Source organism: Danio rerio, chromosome 4 (genome assembly GCF_049306965.1).
Source record: "Danio rerio strain Tuebingen ecotype United States chromosome 4, GRCz12tu, whole genome shotgun sequence".
NCBI lineage: Eukaryota > Metazoa > Chordata > Actinopteri > Cypriniformes > Danionidae > Danio > Danio rerio.
In genome coordinates, this window is record NC_133179.1 from 61,540,001 (window position 1) to 61,554,517 (window position 14,517).

Consider the following 14,517-nt stretch of genomic DNA (forward strand, 5'->3'; position numbering starts at 1 on the left):
TATCAACTTTCTCCTCTTTAAATTTATTTTTTTCTGGTAAAACATTTATTTTTCCCATTCTCATGTATTTAGTTTTTTCCTTATTAATTTTTGCTCCTGTTCCTTTACAATATCTGTTTAAAATTTCCTCTGCTTTTTCAATACTTTTAATATCTTTTACTATTAAAGTGGTATCATCAGCATACTGAAATATTTTGTGTTCTAACTCTGTTCCTTTTATACATAATCCTCGTATTTGCGTTTCGTTATCAATGGCTAATCCCAATGTTTCAGATACAAGTGTGTATAATAGTGCCGACATTGGACATCCTTGTCTTATTGATCTTCTTATTTTAAAATCTTTAGTTAAAAAAACATTTACTTTTATACAGCTTGTTATATCTGCATATAAACATTTTATCCATTGTAAGTATCTTTCTCCAAAACCAAATCTCTCCATTACATCCATCATATATTTGTGTTCCACTCTATCAAAAGCTTTTTCTAAATCAACACTGATTATATATCCTGTTTCTTTTTCCTCTCTCATATACCATATTATATCTCTTATATTGTTTATGACATCAGTTATGTCTCTTTTTAGAACTGCATATGCTTGATTTGTTTTGATTATGTTAGGTACAACTACTTTCAATCTATTAGCTAAAACCTTTGCTAAAATTTTATAGTCTGTGTTCAGCATGCTTAAGGGTCGATAATTTTTTAAGTCTCCCTTGTCTCCATTTCTTTTATAAATCATTTTCACCATTCCTTTCTTCATACTATTAGTTAACTCTCCTTTTTCATAAATATCACTGTATATTTCATTTAAAATAGGAATTAAAACATTTTTAAAAACTTTATAAAACTCAACTGGTAGTCCATCTATTCCTGGACTTTTCCCATTTCTCGACTGATCAATAGCTGTTTCTATTTCTAAATCTGTTATCTCACTCTCACACATTTCCTTGTCCTCTTTATTTAATTTTGCTGTTATTTTTTCTAATAAAAAATGTTCATCATTTAAATTAACTCCATTTTCTGTAAATAATTCCTTATAAAATCGTCTAGTTTCATTTAAAATTCCCTCTTTGTCTTCTACAGTTTTCCCATCTTGTGTTTTTATACATTTTATTATAGCTGCTCTCTGTCTTGTTTTTTCTAATTCATAAAAGTATTTTGTACTTCTTTCTCCTTCTACAATGTCTTTAGCTCTGCTTCTAATAATTACTCCTTTACACTTTTCTTCTTCAATTTTCTTCAGCTTTTCCTGTAATTCTATTATTTTGTCAACATTTATCCCATTTACTTTACTCATTTCTTCATTCCATTCTTTTCTAATTTTATTTTCTTTGAATTTTTTGGCCTTTTGTATTTTTTCTGATATATTTATTGAGTATTCTTTTATTTTATTTTTCAGATTATCCCACCATAAACCTGTTTCTGTTTCAAACATTTCATCATTTACACTATTAATTATTATATTTTCTATATCCATTTTATAACTTTCTATTTTTAACAGCTCAGTGTTGAGTATCCACACTCCTGCTCCTTTTTCAATCTCATTAAAATTCATTGTTATCCATAAAAAATCATGATCACTTTCACTATAGGTTTTATATAAAATTGTGTTAACATATTGTACTTCTTTTTTCTTACATAAAAACAAGTCAATTCTACTTTGCTTTAAAATCCTATTTGCAATTTCTCTTCTTGAATATTCTCTTTTCATACCATTTCGCTCTCTCCATACGTCTACCAAATCACATTTTCTCATTAAATTTTGTAGTTCATTCCTCCCTCTGTCTGTTCTAAAATTCATTGAGTCATCTATATCTATTCTTTGCATGGCAATATTAAAATCTCCTAAAATAAATATGTTTTCATTCTTTTCTATTAGCTTATCTATTTCCTTATAAAAGTTATATTTGTCCTTTTCCTCATTTGGTGCATGTATGTTGCATACTCTAAAACTTTTCCCACCATACAGAACTTTTACAATTATTATTCTTCCATTTGTGTCTTTATAGTCTAATTCTACTTTCTCAAAAATCCCTCTTTTTATTAAAATAGCTACTCCTCTATTCTTTTCTATATTCCCATTACTAAATATTTCACCATTCCATAATTTTCTCATTTCATTTTTAATCTCATTTTCCCACTTTGTCTCTTGTAAACATAATATATCACACTTTTTTGTCAAACACGTTAATCTTTCAAACTTTTCACATTTGGACAATCCTCTTACATTCAATGATACCACACATACATTACTCATTAGTATAATTATTGGATAAACCAATAACCACCACTCATTCTGAGTCACTGTCACTTAAACAAATGTTTCTTGCATCTCCTTTTTCAAATTTTTTCCTTTCCATTCTTTCTTTAATCTCTTCTCTTCTTTTTTTCTGCCGTTGTAGAACCATTTCAATGTTTAGGCCACTTTTAGATCTTGATTTTAAAACTTTTATCTTTTTTCCTTTTTCTTTTTTTTCCAGTCCATAATTCCCCCTTTCAAAATCCATTCCTCTTACCTCATTTATTGCTCTTATTTCATTGTCCTCAGTCCTTGTTTTCTCCTGTCTCTCTTCATTGTTCAGTTCTATAGTGTCCTCATCATTTTGTTCCTCAGCAAATTGTCTATTATTTGGTTCTCCTTCTTCCTTGTTTGCTCCTTCTCCCAGTTCCATTTCTTTATCCTCTTGCTCATTTCTGTCCTCTTCTGTATTGTTTTCTTCTCCTGTTTTGTCCTCCTTCCTTTCTGTTGCAGTATTTTCAAGTGACGCTTGTATTTCCATCGTTTCAACTTCCTCCTCTTTGTTGCAGTTACATCTTGTTGATGCCCTCTCGCAGCCCTGGCACTGCGGAACTCCGCAGTCCCGCACATAATGCCCCTGCTGAAGACATCTCCTGCACGTGAAATTTGGGCAGTCTTTCTTTTCATGCTCTGTACTTGAGCAAAGTCTGCACATTTTCAGTTGATTGTCATGTATCACTCTGAAATACTGCATCCCTTCTTCCGTCATGAAGCCAACATTGTATGGTAAAGATTTCACTTCTTTGGGAAACTTTACCTTCACAAATCGTGTTCCGTCTGCAACCATTGTTCCCGGATGATATTTCCTTCTTATTGGCAGTATAGGAGTTACTCCCCAATTACTCAGTTTCTGTTGTATCTCCTCATCCTGTATATAACTGGGCAAGTTCAGGAAAGATACCATTTTTTCTGTTGCACACAGCTTTTTCACTTCACATTCTTCTCCATTAATCATCAGTCCGTTAATCAATATCTCGCATTCTTTTTCACTTTCCATTGTCAGTTCAAATTCGTTGTTGTTTTTCCTTCTCAGTCCAATTAATTTGCCAATCCCCACTTTGTCTTCTACTGCTTTGATTATGTTGTTTATAGTTGAATTTTCAACATCCTTTATCATCATTGTCAGTGTGGCTTCCTTCTTATATTCTCTTTGATATCTTGCTTGCTTCTTTAGTTTGTTCAGCATTTGTTGTTTTTGACTTAAAGCATTCCTTTGTCCTTCAGTATTCTTTACACTTTCAATACTTGCAATTGATTGTAGATCCTCTTTCTTTTCTTGACCACCTCCTTTTCCTTCTTTTTTTTTTGAGACAACTGTTGCCCATGTCTCATTGCTGTTTTCTCCGGCATCTTCATTTCGTGTCCTTTCAAGCATGTTAGTTGCATTTCCTTAATCTCTGTTCCTTTTTCCATTTGTGTCCTGTCCATTCTCTTTCTCCGTAGTGTCCATTTTGTTGTTTTCTAACCCCAAAACAGTGTTACTGTTTGGGGTTAGTTAAAAATAATCTTTAACTGAAAAAACAATTAAAGTAAACTTTGTAATGCAAAAACTAAAAATAAAAAACAAAACTGCCAAAATGGAAGAGCCTCTCTCTTCCTTCTGCCACCTCACACTTCCTGCAGTGCACCAACTCTAACTCACACTAGAGGGCGTGTCCAGGGTGGTATGGCCGTAAGCGAAAGAGGCCGTCCAGAGTTGGCCATTTAAAACAGGCGCAGCACCAGGGAACGAGCGCAGCTCAGCTGGCATCGACACAGCACCGACAGAAACAATGCCCTTGAAGGCGAGAAAAAATCATGGCAGCGAAGCTGTGACACGGGGAAGTCTATCAGCTGCCAAATGAAGGACTTTCGAAAAGCTTACAGCACCTGGTATTCCCAGGCGGTCTCCCATCCAAGTACTAACCAGGCCCGACCCTGCTTTACTTCCGAGTTCAGATGAGATCGGGCATTTCCAGGGTGGTATGGCCGTAAGCGAAAGAGGCCGTCCAGAGTTGGCCATTTAAAACAGGCGCAGCACCAGGGAACGAGCGCAGCTCAGCTGGCATCGACACAGCACCGACAGAAACAATGCCCTTGAAGGCGAGAAAAAATCATGGCAGCGAAGCTGTGACACGGGGAAGTCTATCAGCTGCCAAATGAAGGACTTTCGAAAAGCTTACAGCACCTGGTATTCCCAGGCGGTCTCCCATCCAAGTACTAACCAGGCCCGACCCTGCTTTACTTCCGAGTTCAGATGAGATTGGGCATTTCCAGGGTGGTATGGCCGTAAGCGAAAGAGGCCGTCCAGAGTTGGCCATTTAAAACAGGCGCAGCACCAGGGAACGAGCGCAGCTCAGCTGGCATCGACACAGCACCGACAGAAACAATGCCCTTGAAGGCGAGAAAAAATCATGGCAGCGAAGCTGTGACACGGGGAAGTCTATCAGCTGCCAAATGAAGGACTTTCGAAAAGCTTACAGCACCTGGTATTCCCAGGCGGTCTCCCATCCAAGTACTAACCAGGCCCGACCCTGCTTTACTTCCGAGTTCAGATGAGATCGGGCATTTCCAGGGTGGTATGGCCGTAAGCGAAAGAGGCCGTCCAGAGTTGGCCATTTAAAACAGGCGCAGCACCAGGGAACGAGCGCAGCTCAGCTGGCATCGACACAGCACCGACAGAAACAATGCCCTTGAAGGCGAGAAAAAATCATGGCAGCGAAGCTGTGACACGGGGAAGTCTATCAGCTGCCAAATGAAGGACTTTCGAAAAGCTTACAGCACCTGGTATTCCCAGGCGGTCTCCCATCCAAGTACTAACCAGGCCCGACCCTGCTTTACTTCCGAGTTCAGATGAGATCGGGCATTTCTTTTTTTTTTTTTTTTTTTTTTTTTTCTTTATTCAAAAACTTATCACATTAACATTCAAATACTTCAAGAAATTTCACAAAACAAATACATTAAAATAAACATTCTTCATAAAATAACATCCTCTTTGGGCATTTTCCACTTTAAACCATTTAAAACATTATACACTTCATCATTAAACACATCATAAAAGCTTGGTAACATATCTTCTCCTTTAAAATACCAGTACAGACTTTTTATGTAACTTTCCATTTTTCGTTTTAGTATATTCCACACATTTAAAACAACTTTTTCCTGTTTTGCTACATTTCTTCTTTCCCACACACATTTTTTAATCATCATTATAAGAAGATTTACAAACTTTTTGTTTTTGTTTTGCATATTCCATCCGAACATCACCAGAGTATTCCATTCCAATTGTTCTTCATCCCAATCTTTTAATAAATCTTTTAGCATTTTTTGGCATTTCATGTAAAAACATTCTAATTCTTTACAGTATAAAAACAGGTGTAAAATTCCTTCATCTTCTTGAAAACATACCTTACATGTTGCATTTGGTTCTCTCTGTATCTTTGTTAAAATGCACTCAGTAAAAATTGCCTTGTGTCTTATAAAATATTCAAAACATTCCAATCTTGTTTCTATTATTTTCCCTCTCATGTTTTTCCATATATTTTCCTTTTTCACACTATTCAATCTTTGTACCCAAAAGTTATTTGCTATTGGTTCTTGAAATACACTATCTCTAAAATACACATAAAAGTCTTTCAGTAAACAATCTTTAAAATCACAAAGCTTTCCTTTTAAATTGACATGTATGATTTTTTCATTCCCACCTTCTTCCATATTTTCTATTCTTGTAATCCATTCTTTTGGTATGGCACCTTTGACCGTTTCAAGTTTATTTTCTATTTCCTTTACACTGTATTCCTCTTTAGCTTCTTCCATTAAGTCGACTATATATTGCTTAGTTAAAAATCCCTTTTTGAATTCATAAAGAACATCCCTTATTCTTAAAATCCCTACATCCATCCATTTTTTAAAAAATAGTTCCTTCCCTTCTTTTAAAATACTTTTATTTAAAAACAAAGGTTGATTTAACAAGTTTTCTCTTCCCTTTACTTGATAAAATACTCCGTCTAAAAATTTCCCCCATGCACTTAAAATTTCTTGATAAAACCCTGGTAACTTTTCCGTCATCCAGTTTTTTGTTTTTAACCAAAGAATGTCTTCTCCTAAGTTAAAATTGCCAACTTTGTTTAAAAAATATTTCATAACTTTTTTCCATTCTGTTGAGTTCTCCTCTTGTAAAAGCTTTTTAACTATTTTGATTCTAAGACAATTCTTCCTTTGTTTAATATCCATCAATCCTATCCCTCCTTCTTCTGTTGCTCCAATTATTGTATTGTACGCAATTCTTGGGGGTTTCCCCTCCCATAAAAAATCTTGAACACACTTTTTCAATCTCACTTCTATCCAACATGGCATTTCTGTTACATATAATTTATACCATAGCTTTGATGTCATTAAAACAAGCTCTACCGTCTGAGCTATCCGGGCTCTACAACTGTAATTTACAAGTAGGCAAGGTTTAGGGCTGTGGTCGGCGCAGACCTTTACAGAACTCTCAAGTTTACCGTGAGATGGGGTTTAAAGCTTATGGTTGGTGTGGATGTTGCTAAAACACGACAGGTTACTTTAAGGTTGGGTTTATGGTTGTTGTAGATGTAGACATCAGTACAACACAATAGTTTGGACTCCATGTCATGTAGGAGACATTAAATATATTAATGATAACTGCAGAAGGTCTTTCTGCTGTTGTGGCAATGAATGGACAGTCAACAATTGAAAAGATTCCTTCCATGCCTTAGAAGCGTGACTTGATCAGTACTTATCTACACAGCATGCCGGCATCAAAGATCCTGTTTCTCATATCGAATCCCTAGTCTTCCACACTTTAGCAAACGTAAACATTCAGGACGTGCCATTAGCACAGTGTAAGAGGCTAAATTATCATATGCATTTGTTTATAATACAAAACATGCTTTTTGACTCAAGAAGGTCCATAATGACTACAAAGGCAGATACTGATAAGATCAGGGCCTGTTGTGTGGACTTTGGGGGTTTTATGGTGTGGTCACATGTTGATTGGTCAGTTTGAATGTCTTGATTGGCTTTAGTCACATGGTCAAGAAAGATAGAAAATAGGTGGTAAACTTGAGCTCTGTCTCTTTTCCTGCCCGCTTTTCCTGGCCTGCTTCTCTCCTGCTCTGCTCCTCTCCTCCTCTGGAGTCTATCTTTTCTGACTCTACGGCAATCAGGCTTCTGGGCCTGTTCTCTTTGTCTCTCTCTCTCTCTCTCCCCCTGTGTCTCTTCTTCTACCTCTGGTAACTTTAATTTTACATTTAAGCTGGGTACAATTTATACCATACGTTTTATAATTTCATATTTTATCATTTTATACAGTATTTTGTTATTAATTCAGTTGTAACCATAGAGAATTATTGTCATTAAATAATCTCATTTTCAAGTATTTGTGAATTACTTTTGATTTAACATCAACACTTAATTGTTCCATATAGCAATACAATACAATCACATAATATCAACGCTCTCCCACATTTATGGCCATTAATACTGCCCTTATTTCCGTTTTTGGTATAAGATTGCAGAAGAATGGTTTGACTAGAAATGTACAGTTTTTTACCATCATGCTGATCACTTTTTAGTCACTCGGCAGAACTACAATTCGAACCGCTGTGGTTTAAAGACCGTTCTTACAACAGCCTGCACTAAAAGGTGACTGGAGATTATGGATGGCAACACAGAGTGCAACGCCAATGTCACCTTGAAATACCTGCCGTGACCCAGATTCGAACCAGGGTTGCTGCGGCCACAACGAAGAGTACTAACTGCTATACAATCACAGCGAGCTACGGGACAGCCTTTGTGGCCCTTGTGTGGTATGTTCCTGCCCGTGATATGCCCCTTTCTGTTCAGTGAGAACGCTGTTGTTTTTGTCCTCCTACCAGAACAACGCTTTTCCCAAGAAACAATGGAAATGCAAACAATTGATGACTGCTGCAATTTTAAAAAGGAACAGGATGTGAGTATAGTTGGCAGGACTTGAACCTGTGGGAGAATACCCCAACGCTTTTCTAGTCGATCGCCTTAACCACTCAGCCATGACTACAAGACTGCCTGTTCTCCCATGTCCTCATGCCTAGTACACGTGTTGTGCATTCAGATGAAACTTTCAGCAAGCGATGGCTCAACGGCAAAAGCTGTGGCTCCACAAAGAGTCTCTCATGCCCGAATACAGACTTGAACCCTGGACCCTCTACCGACTCCGCTAAAGCTGGGGAACAATAGTCTGTTTTGTAAGGGGAAGAAAAAAGCACAAGAAAAATAAGAAAATTTGAGAAATTGAGAAAGAAAGAAGCGAAATTAAGGTTATATTTTGTATTTTTTGCCCACCAGAAACTACTCAATGCATATATAACAGTACTGGTTCAAGAAATATGTCCATAAATAACACTTTGGATAGATCACAAGGTTCAATCCCCGACTGGAGCAGGTATCTAACCAGGTTTAGTAATGGGTCGATCATGAACATTTCGTTCATTTTAAACAAATCTTTAATATGATTTGGGAACTACAAGTCCTCTCAGGGAGTGATTTGTTAATTTGCGCGTGCGTACATTTGTGCAATGCTCATTGTCCACCAAAAGATATGTCTCAGGACGCAAGCCTTGGGATAACCGCTATCACCCTCCTGGAGCATATACAGGCAAGAAATCCATTAATTAGTTGTTATGGAAGTTATTCATTAAGCTTTTAATGTACTACACAAAATGGTAATCTAAATGTTTATTTTATCATTAGTTTTATTTAATATATGTTTTTTATTGTTTTATTTTTTTTTAAGATGAATTGCTGGGAATGGAGCACCTTTACAGCCAGACCGGCAAAACCCTGACTCCGGTGCTCCAGAACCCAGAGGAGGAAGACAGGCTGGTGGAGGAAGTAGATGACGAGGATCTACAAGATGACAGGTTTGAGGAGGACATCATGGAGGACATCACAGTTCCAGTGCTGTATGAGGATGACCCCTGCCGTGATCTCAGAAACAGCCCCTCATCTTCGCCTCTACCTCAGTCCCCAGCATCACTGGCTGAGCCGTCCACATCAGCTGGTGGAGAAGGACAGCTCCTAGCCCAGCCCCCCCAGTGCTGTCACAGCCTTCCAAGTCTGGAGACAGTCTCTCTGTTGAGGCTCAGGTTTGATTTAGTCTTTTTTTATTCCACATATACTAAATTTATTCTGTATTTACCAGGGAGTAGTCATTGGACCTGATGGCATTGCTGGGTGGGACAAGGTCCAGGATCTGGCTGCTTATTTGGTAGGTCTTCGTAAGGCTCCTTACCTCACTGACCTGCAGGTGACAGAGGCCATCCAGCTGTGGACAGCTCTCCTGGATGTGGATAAACAGCGCATCAACTACCAGCCTCGACATCAGCCTCAGCTGACACATGGGTGCTTTAAGGCACCGAAGTGCTCCGGAGTCACTCCAGGTGTGGAGAGCATCAAGCGCTGTCTTATTGGACATCCTGGGGGTCCAGCACAGTGGCCTAGCACCAGCCGCTTGGTTGAGGCCATTTGTACAAAGCTGTGTGCCATACACAAGTCCACTTCCAAGAAGGCTGGTGTTCGCACGCCCAGGTGGTCTAAAATACTGACCGATTACCACCACATCCGGGATCTGGGACATTATTTTCTTTAAATTACCTGAATACTTCCAAATTAATATAAATGAATAATACATATTATTTATTATCAGGTTTCAACGGAGACAAAAGGATCAGGAAATAAGTGTACTCACTAAGGGACTGACTCCACTTGATCCAATTGCTGTGGCAGCTACGCAGCTTCCTTTGCCGAGGGAAAAATTGGACGAGGCACCATCAACATCAGGCCCCAAACACCAGTTTGTCTTTCCTCCAAATAAAGAAGGACAGGCACCTCTTCTTCGACCTGGTCGAAAGTCTGCTTCTGCAACCACCACAGTTTGCTCCTTCCTGCCGGATGCCACCACGGTGTGCTCCTTTCCACCGGCCCCCACGACGGTATGCCCCATCGCGCCAACCCCTACCACAGTCTGCCACATTGCACCGGCCCCTACCATGGTGTGCCCTGTCACACCGACCTTCACCACAGTGCGCCCCATCTCGCCAGCCTCCACCAGTGTGCCCCATCATACCAGCCTCCACCACAGTGCGCCCTATTGCGCCGGCCCCCACCACAGTGCGCCCCATTGTGTCTGCCCCCACCACGGTGTGCTCCTTTCCACCGACCCCCAGCATGGTGTGCCCCATTGCACCTCCCCCCATAGCACCAGGTGTTGTGCAGCCCATTTCAGGACCTGGATCATTGTTTGGCACTCTTGTTTTTAACCCAGACATGAGTGTGTCAATGGTGATTCCATCATTTGCTGCACCAACAACCAGTGAAGTCCCAGCTTCACCTCCACCTGCTGTTCCTCCACCTGCACCTGCTGTTCCTCCATCTGCACCTGCTCCACCTGCACCTGCTGTTCCTCCACCTGCACCTGCTCCACCTGCGCCGCAGACAGGAACAGGAGAAGGAAAGTGGAGTCCACAAAAGGAAGTATGTGCGTGCAGTTACTTTTAATGTTTGCAGCAAATGTGGGCAACCAAAGACTAAGGAGTTTGGCCATAGCCGATTTGGTAATGCCACATTTTGCCTGCAAACTTCAAATGGCAAATCCTTAGAGAACTGGTTGGCAGAACAGGACCAGCAAAATAAAGGACAAACTCCAGCTTCAGAATAAAGGACAAATTGCTGTATATATTTTTGTAAATGTTACATGGGTACTCTCTCTCTCTCTCATTTTATTTAATTTTTGTGTGTTAATATTTAGCATTTTAAAGTGGCACTTATAGGCCCACTCTTATTTTGTCTTGTGTGTACTTATTTAATATTTGTGTGCATTTTATGTAAAAATATATTTATATTTCTTAAAAAAATAACATTTTATACATTGTTTAAATACTATATTTTATATAATACGTGCCCCCACTCTTGCATTTTATTATTTGTTTATATTATTGTTTAATATATTGTGTATATAAAAATAAATATATATATATATATAGAGTATTGTTTTTATATAATGTGTATAATAAATAAATATATTTATATATAGTATTGTTTTAATATATTATATGTGCATAATAAATTAATATATATTGTATTGTTTTTATTTATTGTATATTATATAGTTTATATATTAAGATATGTTTTTATTTTGTTTTTTACATTTTTTAAATTGTTTTGCGATTTTAATATTTGTATTCATTTTAATAAACCATTTTGCATATTACTTGTTTTTGTGTGCATTCATTTAAAGTTATTACATGAAGAAATATAACATATATATATATATATATATATATATATATATATATATATATATAATATACTTATACATACATAAACATGCATACATATGTTTAATTGAAACATTTTCATTCATTTTTAATTAACGTAATATGCTTTTTAAGAACAATATCCACATAATAATAGTAATATCAATATAATTGCCTGTGTTACGTCAGTAAAATTTTAATAAGAGCGCAGCTGATTGGCTCCGCTGAAACCGACACTGATTGGATATTGTGTTACACAGATCGTGTGTTCGAATCCAGCACGCAAAATATCACATTTAGAATGACATGCAATATGCAACCAAAATACCACATTATGCACAGTCACAAAGCCACGAACACTACTGCAAGCGAAATTTGACGCATTTCTCCGTTTTTTGCGGCTTGTTCGCTTGCGAGTGAGCGAGAAGATTGGGCCCCTTTCTATGCTAAGCGAGCGCTCTACCATTTGAGCTAATTCCCCTCGGAAACATTCAAATTGGTAGTTTTTGGTGTGGTCAAAAAAAAAAAAAAAAGATCACATTTGCTCTGTGGTGGCCTCTTTGCCCTGCCCGCCGTTTAGTCGTCAAATTGCCTGGAATAGTGCGCTTTTCTTTTGAAGGCCCTAACCAGTCCTGCTCCAGTAAACGTGTGAGGAGCCCTGCATGCCGAATGACTCAGAATGACTAAGTTACTCAGAAATCAATGCACATTGGCACCACCTTGGATTGACATTCTGCTACTTTCCTGCAAGGCCGTTTTTTTTTTTATTCATTCCCTACAGCTCTGACAGCACCACACAACAAGCTTGAGGTTCCATGGTGTAATGGTGACCACTCTGGACTCTGAATCCAGCGATCTGAGTTCAAATTTCAGTGGGACCTGTTATTTTGCCAGCACCGCACAAAAAAAGCTGGAATGGAATGTTAATCTCTTGAAGGCCAGGGAATGACAGTTACTCTGGGCTTTCTAGTGCTTTAGGCAGGAAGTGGCCGGTTAGATCAGCTGGTTAGATTATGGTGCTAATAACGGCAAGGTTGTGGATTCCATCCCTGTACTGGCCAAGCTCTTACTCTCTTAGGCCTCAGATGCATTTAAGGGCTCTGCTCGGTCTTACACACGTCTATGCTGCAGAAAAACTATGAAATGGCCGCTGAAATAGCTCAGTTGTGAGAGTGTTAGACTGAAGATCTAAAGGTCCCTGGTTAGATCCAGGCTTCGGTAAAGTAGTGTTGTTTTTCTGTTTTGGGCACAAGAGTTAGGTGACCGAAAGTCACCCAAAAAGCCTAGCTGCTGCACCCTTAAGTCCAACTGCTTCCAATTGACCAAAAAGCTATCTTACTTCCAGATGGTCACGTCGCTTCTGGTAATGATTGAATCAGGAGAGTTTTACTTTAAACCTTTTTGCTTTAAAAAGGCATGAAAACAGAGGTGGAGAATGCAGGCATTGTTCTCGCTACCTCTCGCATCCAAAGCGAGCGCTTTACCATTTGAGCTAATTCCCCTCAGAGTAACCAAAAAATTGGCGATTTTCGACGTGGTCAAATTAGAAAAAAAAGATCAAATTTGCTCTGTGGTGGCCTCTTTGCCCTACCTGCCGTTTAGTCGTCAAATTGCCTGCAATAGTGCGCTTTTCTTTTAAAGACCCTAGCTGGTCCTGCTCCAGTAAACGTGTGAGGAGCCCTGCATGCCGAATGACGAGTTACTCAGAAATCAATGCACATTGGCACTGCCTTGTATTGACATTCTGCTACTTTCTGGCAAGGCCGTTTTTTTTTGTTTTTTTTTAGCCCGGGCAGCACCAACCAGAAGACTTGAGGTTCCATGGTGTAATGGTTAGCACTCTGGACTCTGAATCCAGCGATCCGAGTTCAAATCTCGGTGGGACCTTGTTTTTTTTTACCAGCACCGCACAAAAAAAGCTGGAATAGCATTCTTATCTCTTGAAGGCCGGAGAATGACAGTTATACTGAGCTTTTTAGGAAACATGGCAGAAAGTGGCCGGTTAGCTCAGCTGGTTAGAGCGTGGTGCTAATAACGCCAAGGTCGTGGGTTCGATCCCCGTACTGTCCAAACTTTTACCCTTAAAAGCCTCAGAGGCATTTCAGGATTCTGCTTTGTCTCACAGACATGAATGATGCAGGATACTTGTGAAAGGGCAGACGAAATAGCTCTGTTGGGAGAGCATCAGACTTAAGTTTTAAAGGTCCTTGTTCCGATCCTGGGTTTCGGCAAAACAGTGCTGTTGTTCTATTTTGTGCACAAGGGTCAGGTGACTGAAAGTCACCCAAAAAGCCTAGCTGCTTCACCCTTAAGTCCACCTGCTTCCACTTGACCAAAACGCTTTCTTCCTCCCAGATAGTCACATTGCTTCTGGCGATGATTCCAATGGCCGGATCGACAGCACTCTATAATGCTATGTATTTAGCGCTTTGATGTCCCACTGCGGACACGCTGCTGAATAAAAGAAAACTGTGACTTGATAGGGCTTCTGAAGGCTTGCAATGATATGTACGACACGGAAACCGGCAAAGCTGACGTAAGTAGTTTCGCTTTAAACCCTCAAGGTGCCACCAGCTTTGCAAAAAAAGCCAATGTAAATATGCATTAAAAACAGAGGTGGAGAATGCAGGCATTGTTCCCGCTACCTCTAGCATGCAAAGCGAGCGCTTAACCATTTAAGCTAATTCCCCTCAGAGCAATTAAAAATTGGCGATTTTCGACGTGGTCAAAATAGAAAAAAAAGATCAAATTTGCTCTGTGGTGGCCTCTTTGCCCTGCCTGCCGTTTAGTCGTCAAAATGCCTGGAATAGTGCGCTTTTCTTTTGAAGGCCCTACCTGGTCCTGCTCTAGTAAACGTTTGAGGAGTCCTGCATGCCGAATGACGAGTTACTCAGAAATCAATGCACATTGGCACTGCCTTAT

At 39.1% G+C, this 14,517-nt stretch overlaps 1 long non-coding RNA gene and 5 other non-coding genes across 6 annotated transcripts in view; 2 read left to right on the plus strand and 4 right to left on the minus strand.

The window, feature by feature from the left end:
- The window catches only part of LOC141381913 (uncharacterized), a 560,761-nt gene that overhangs the window by 192,277 nt on the left and 353,967 nt on the right, over window positions 1-14,517 (minus strand). The gene's annotated exons all lie outside the window — the stretch shown is intronic.
- On the minus strand, window positions 4,157-4,275 carry LOC137494940 (5S ribosomal RNA). Its single transcript, XR_011014884.1, has one exon. It is a non-coding gene; the product is annotated as a 5S ribosomal RNA (ribosomal RNA).
- LOC137493903 (5S ribosomal RNA) lies at window positions 4,455-4,573 on the minus strand. The gene has a single exon (XR_011013878.1). It is a non-coding gene; the product is annotated as a 5S ribosomal RNA (ribosomal RNA).
- Window positions 4,753-4,871, minus strand: LOC137494929 (5S ribosomal RNA). The gene has a single exon (XR_011014873.1). It is a non-coding gene; the product is annotated as a 5S ribosomal RNA (ribosomal RNA).
- On the plus strand, window positions 13,411-13,482 carry trnaq-cug (transfer RNA glutamine (anticodon CUG)). The gene has a single exon. It is a non-coding gene; the product is annotated as a tRNA-Gln (tRNA).
- On the plus strand, window positions 13,592-13,665 carry trnai-aau (transfer RNA isoleucine (anticodon AAU)). Its single transcript has one exon. It is a non-coding gene; the product is annotated as a tRNA-Ile (tRNA).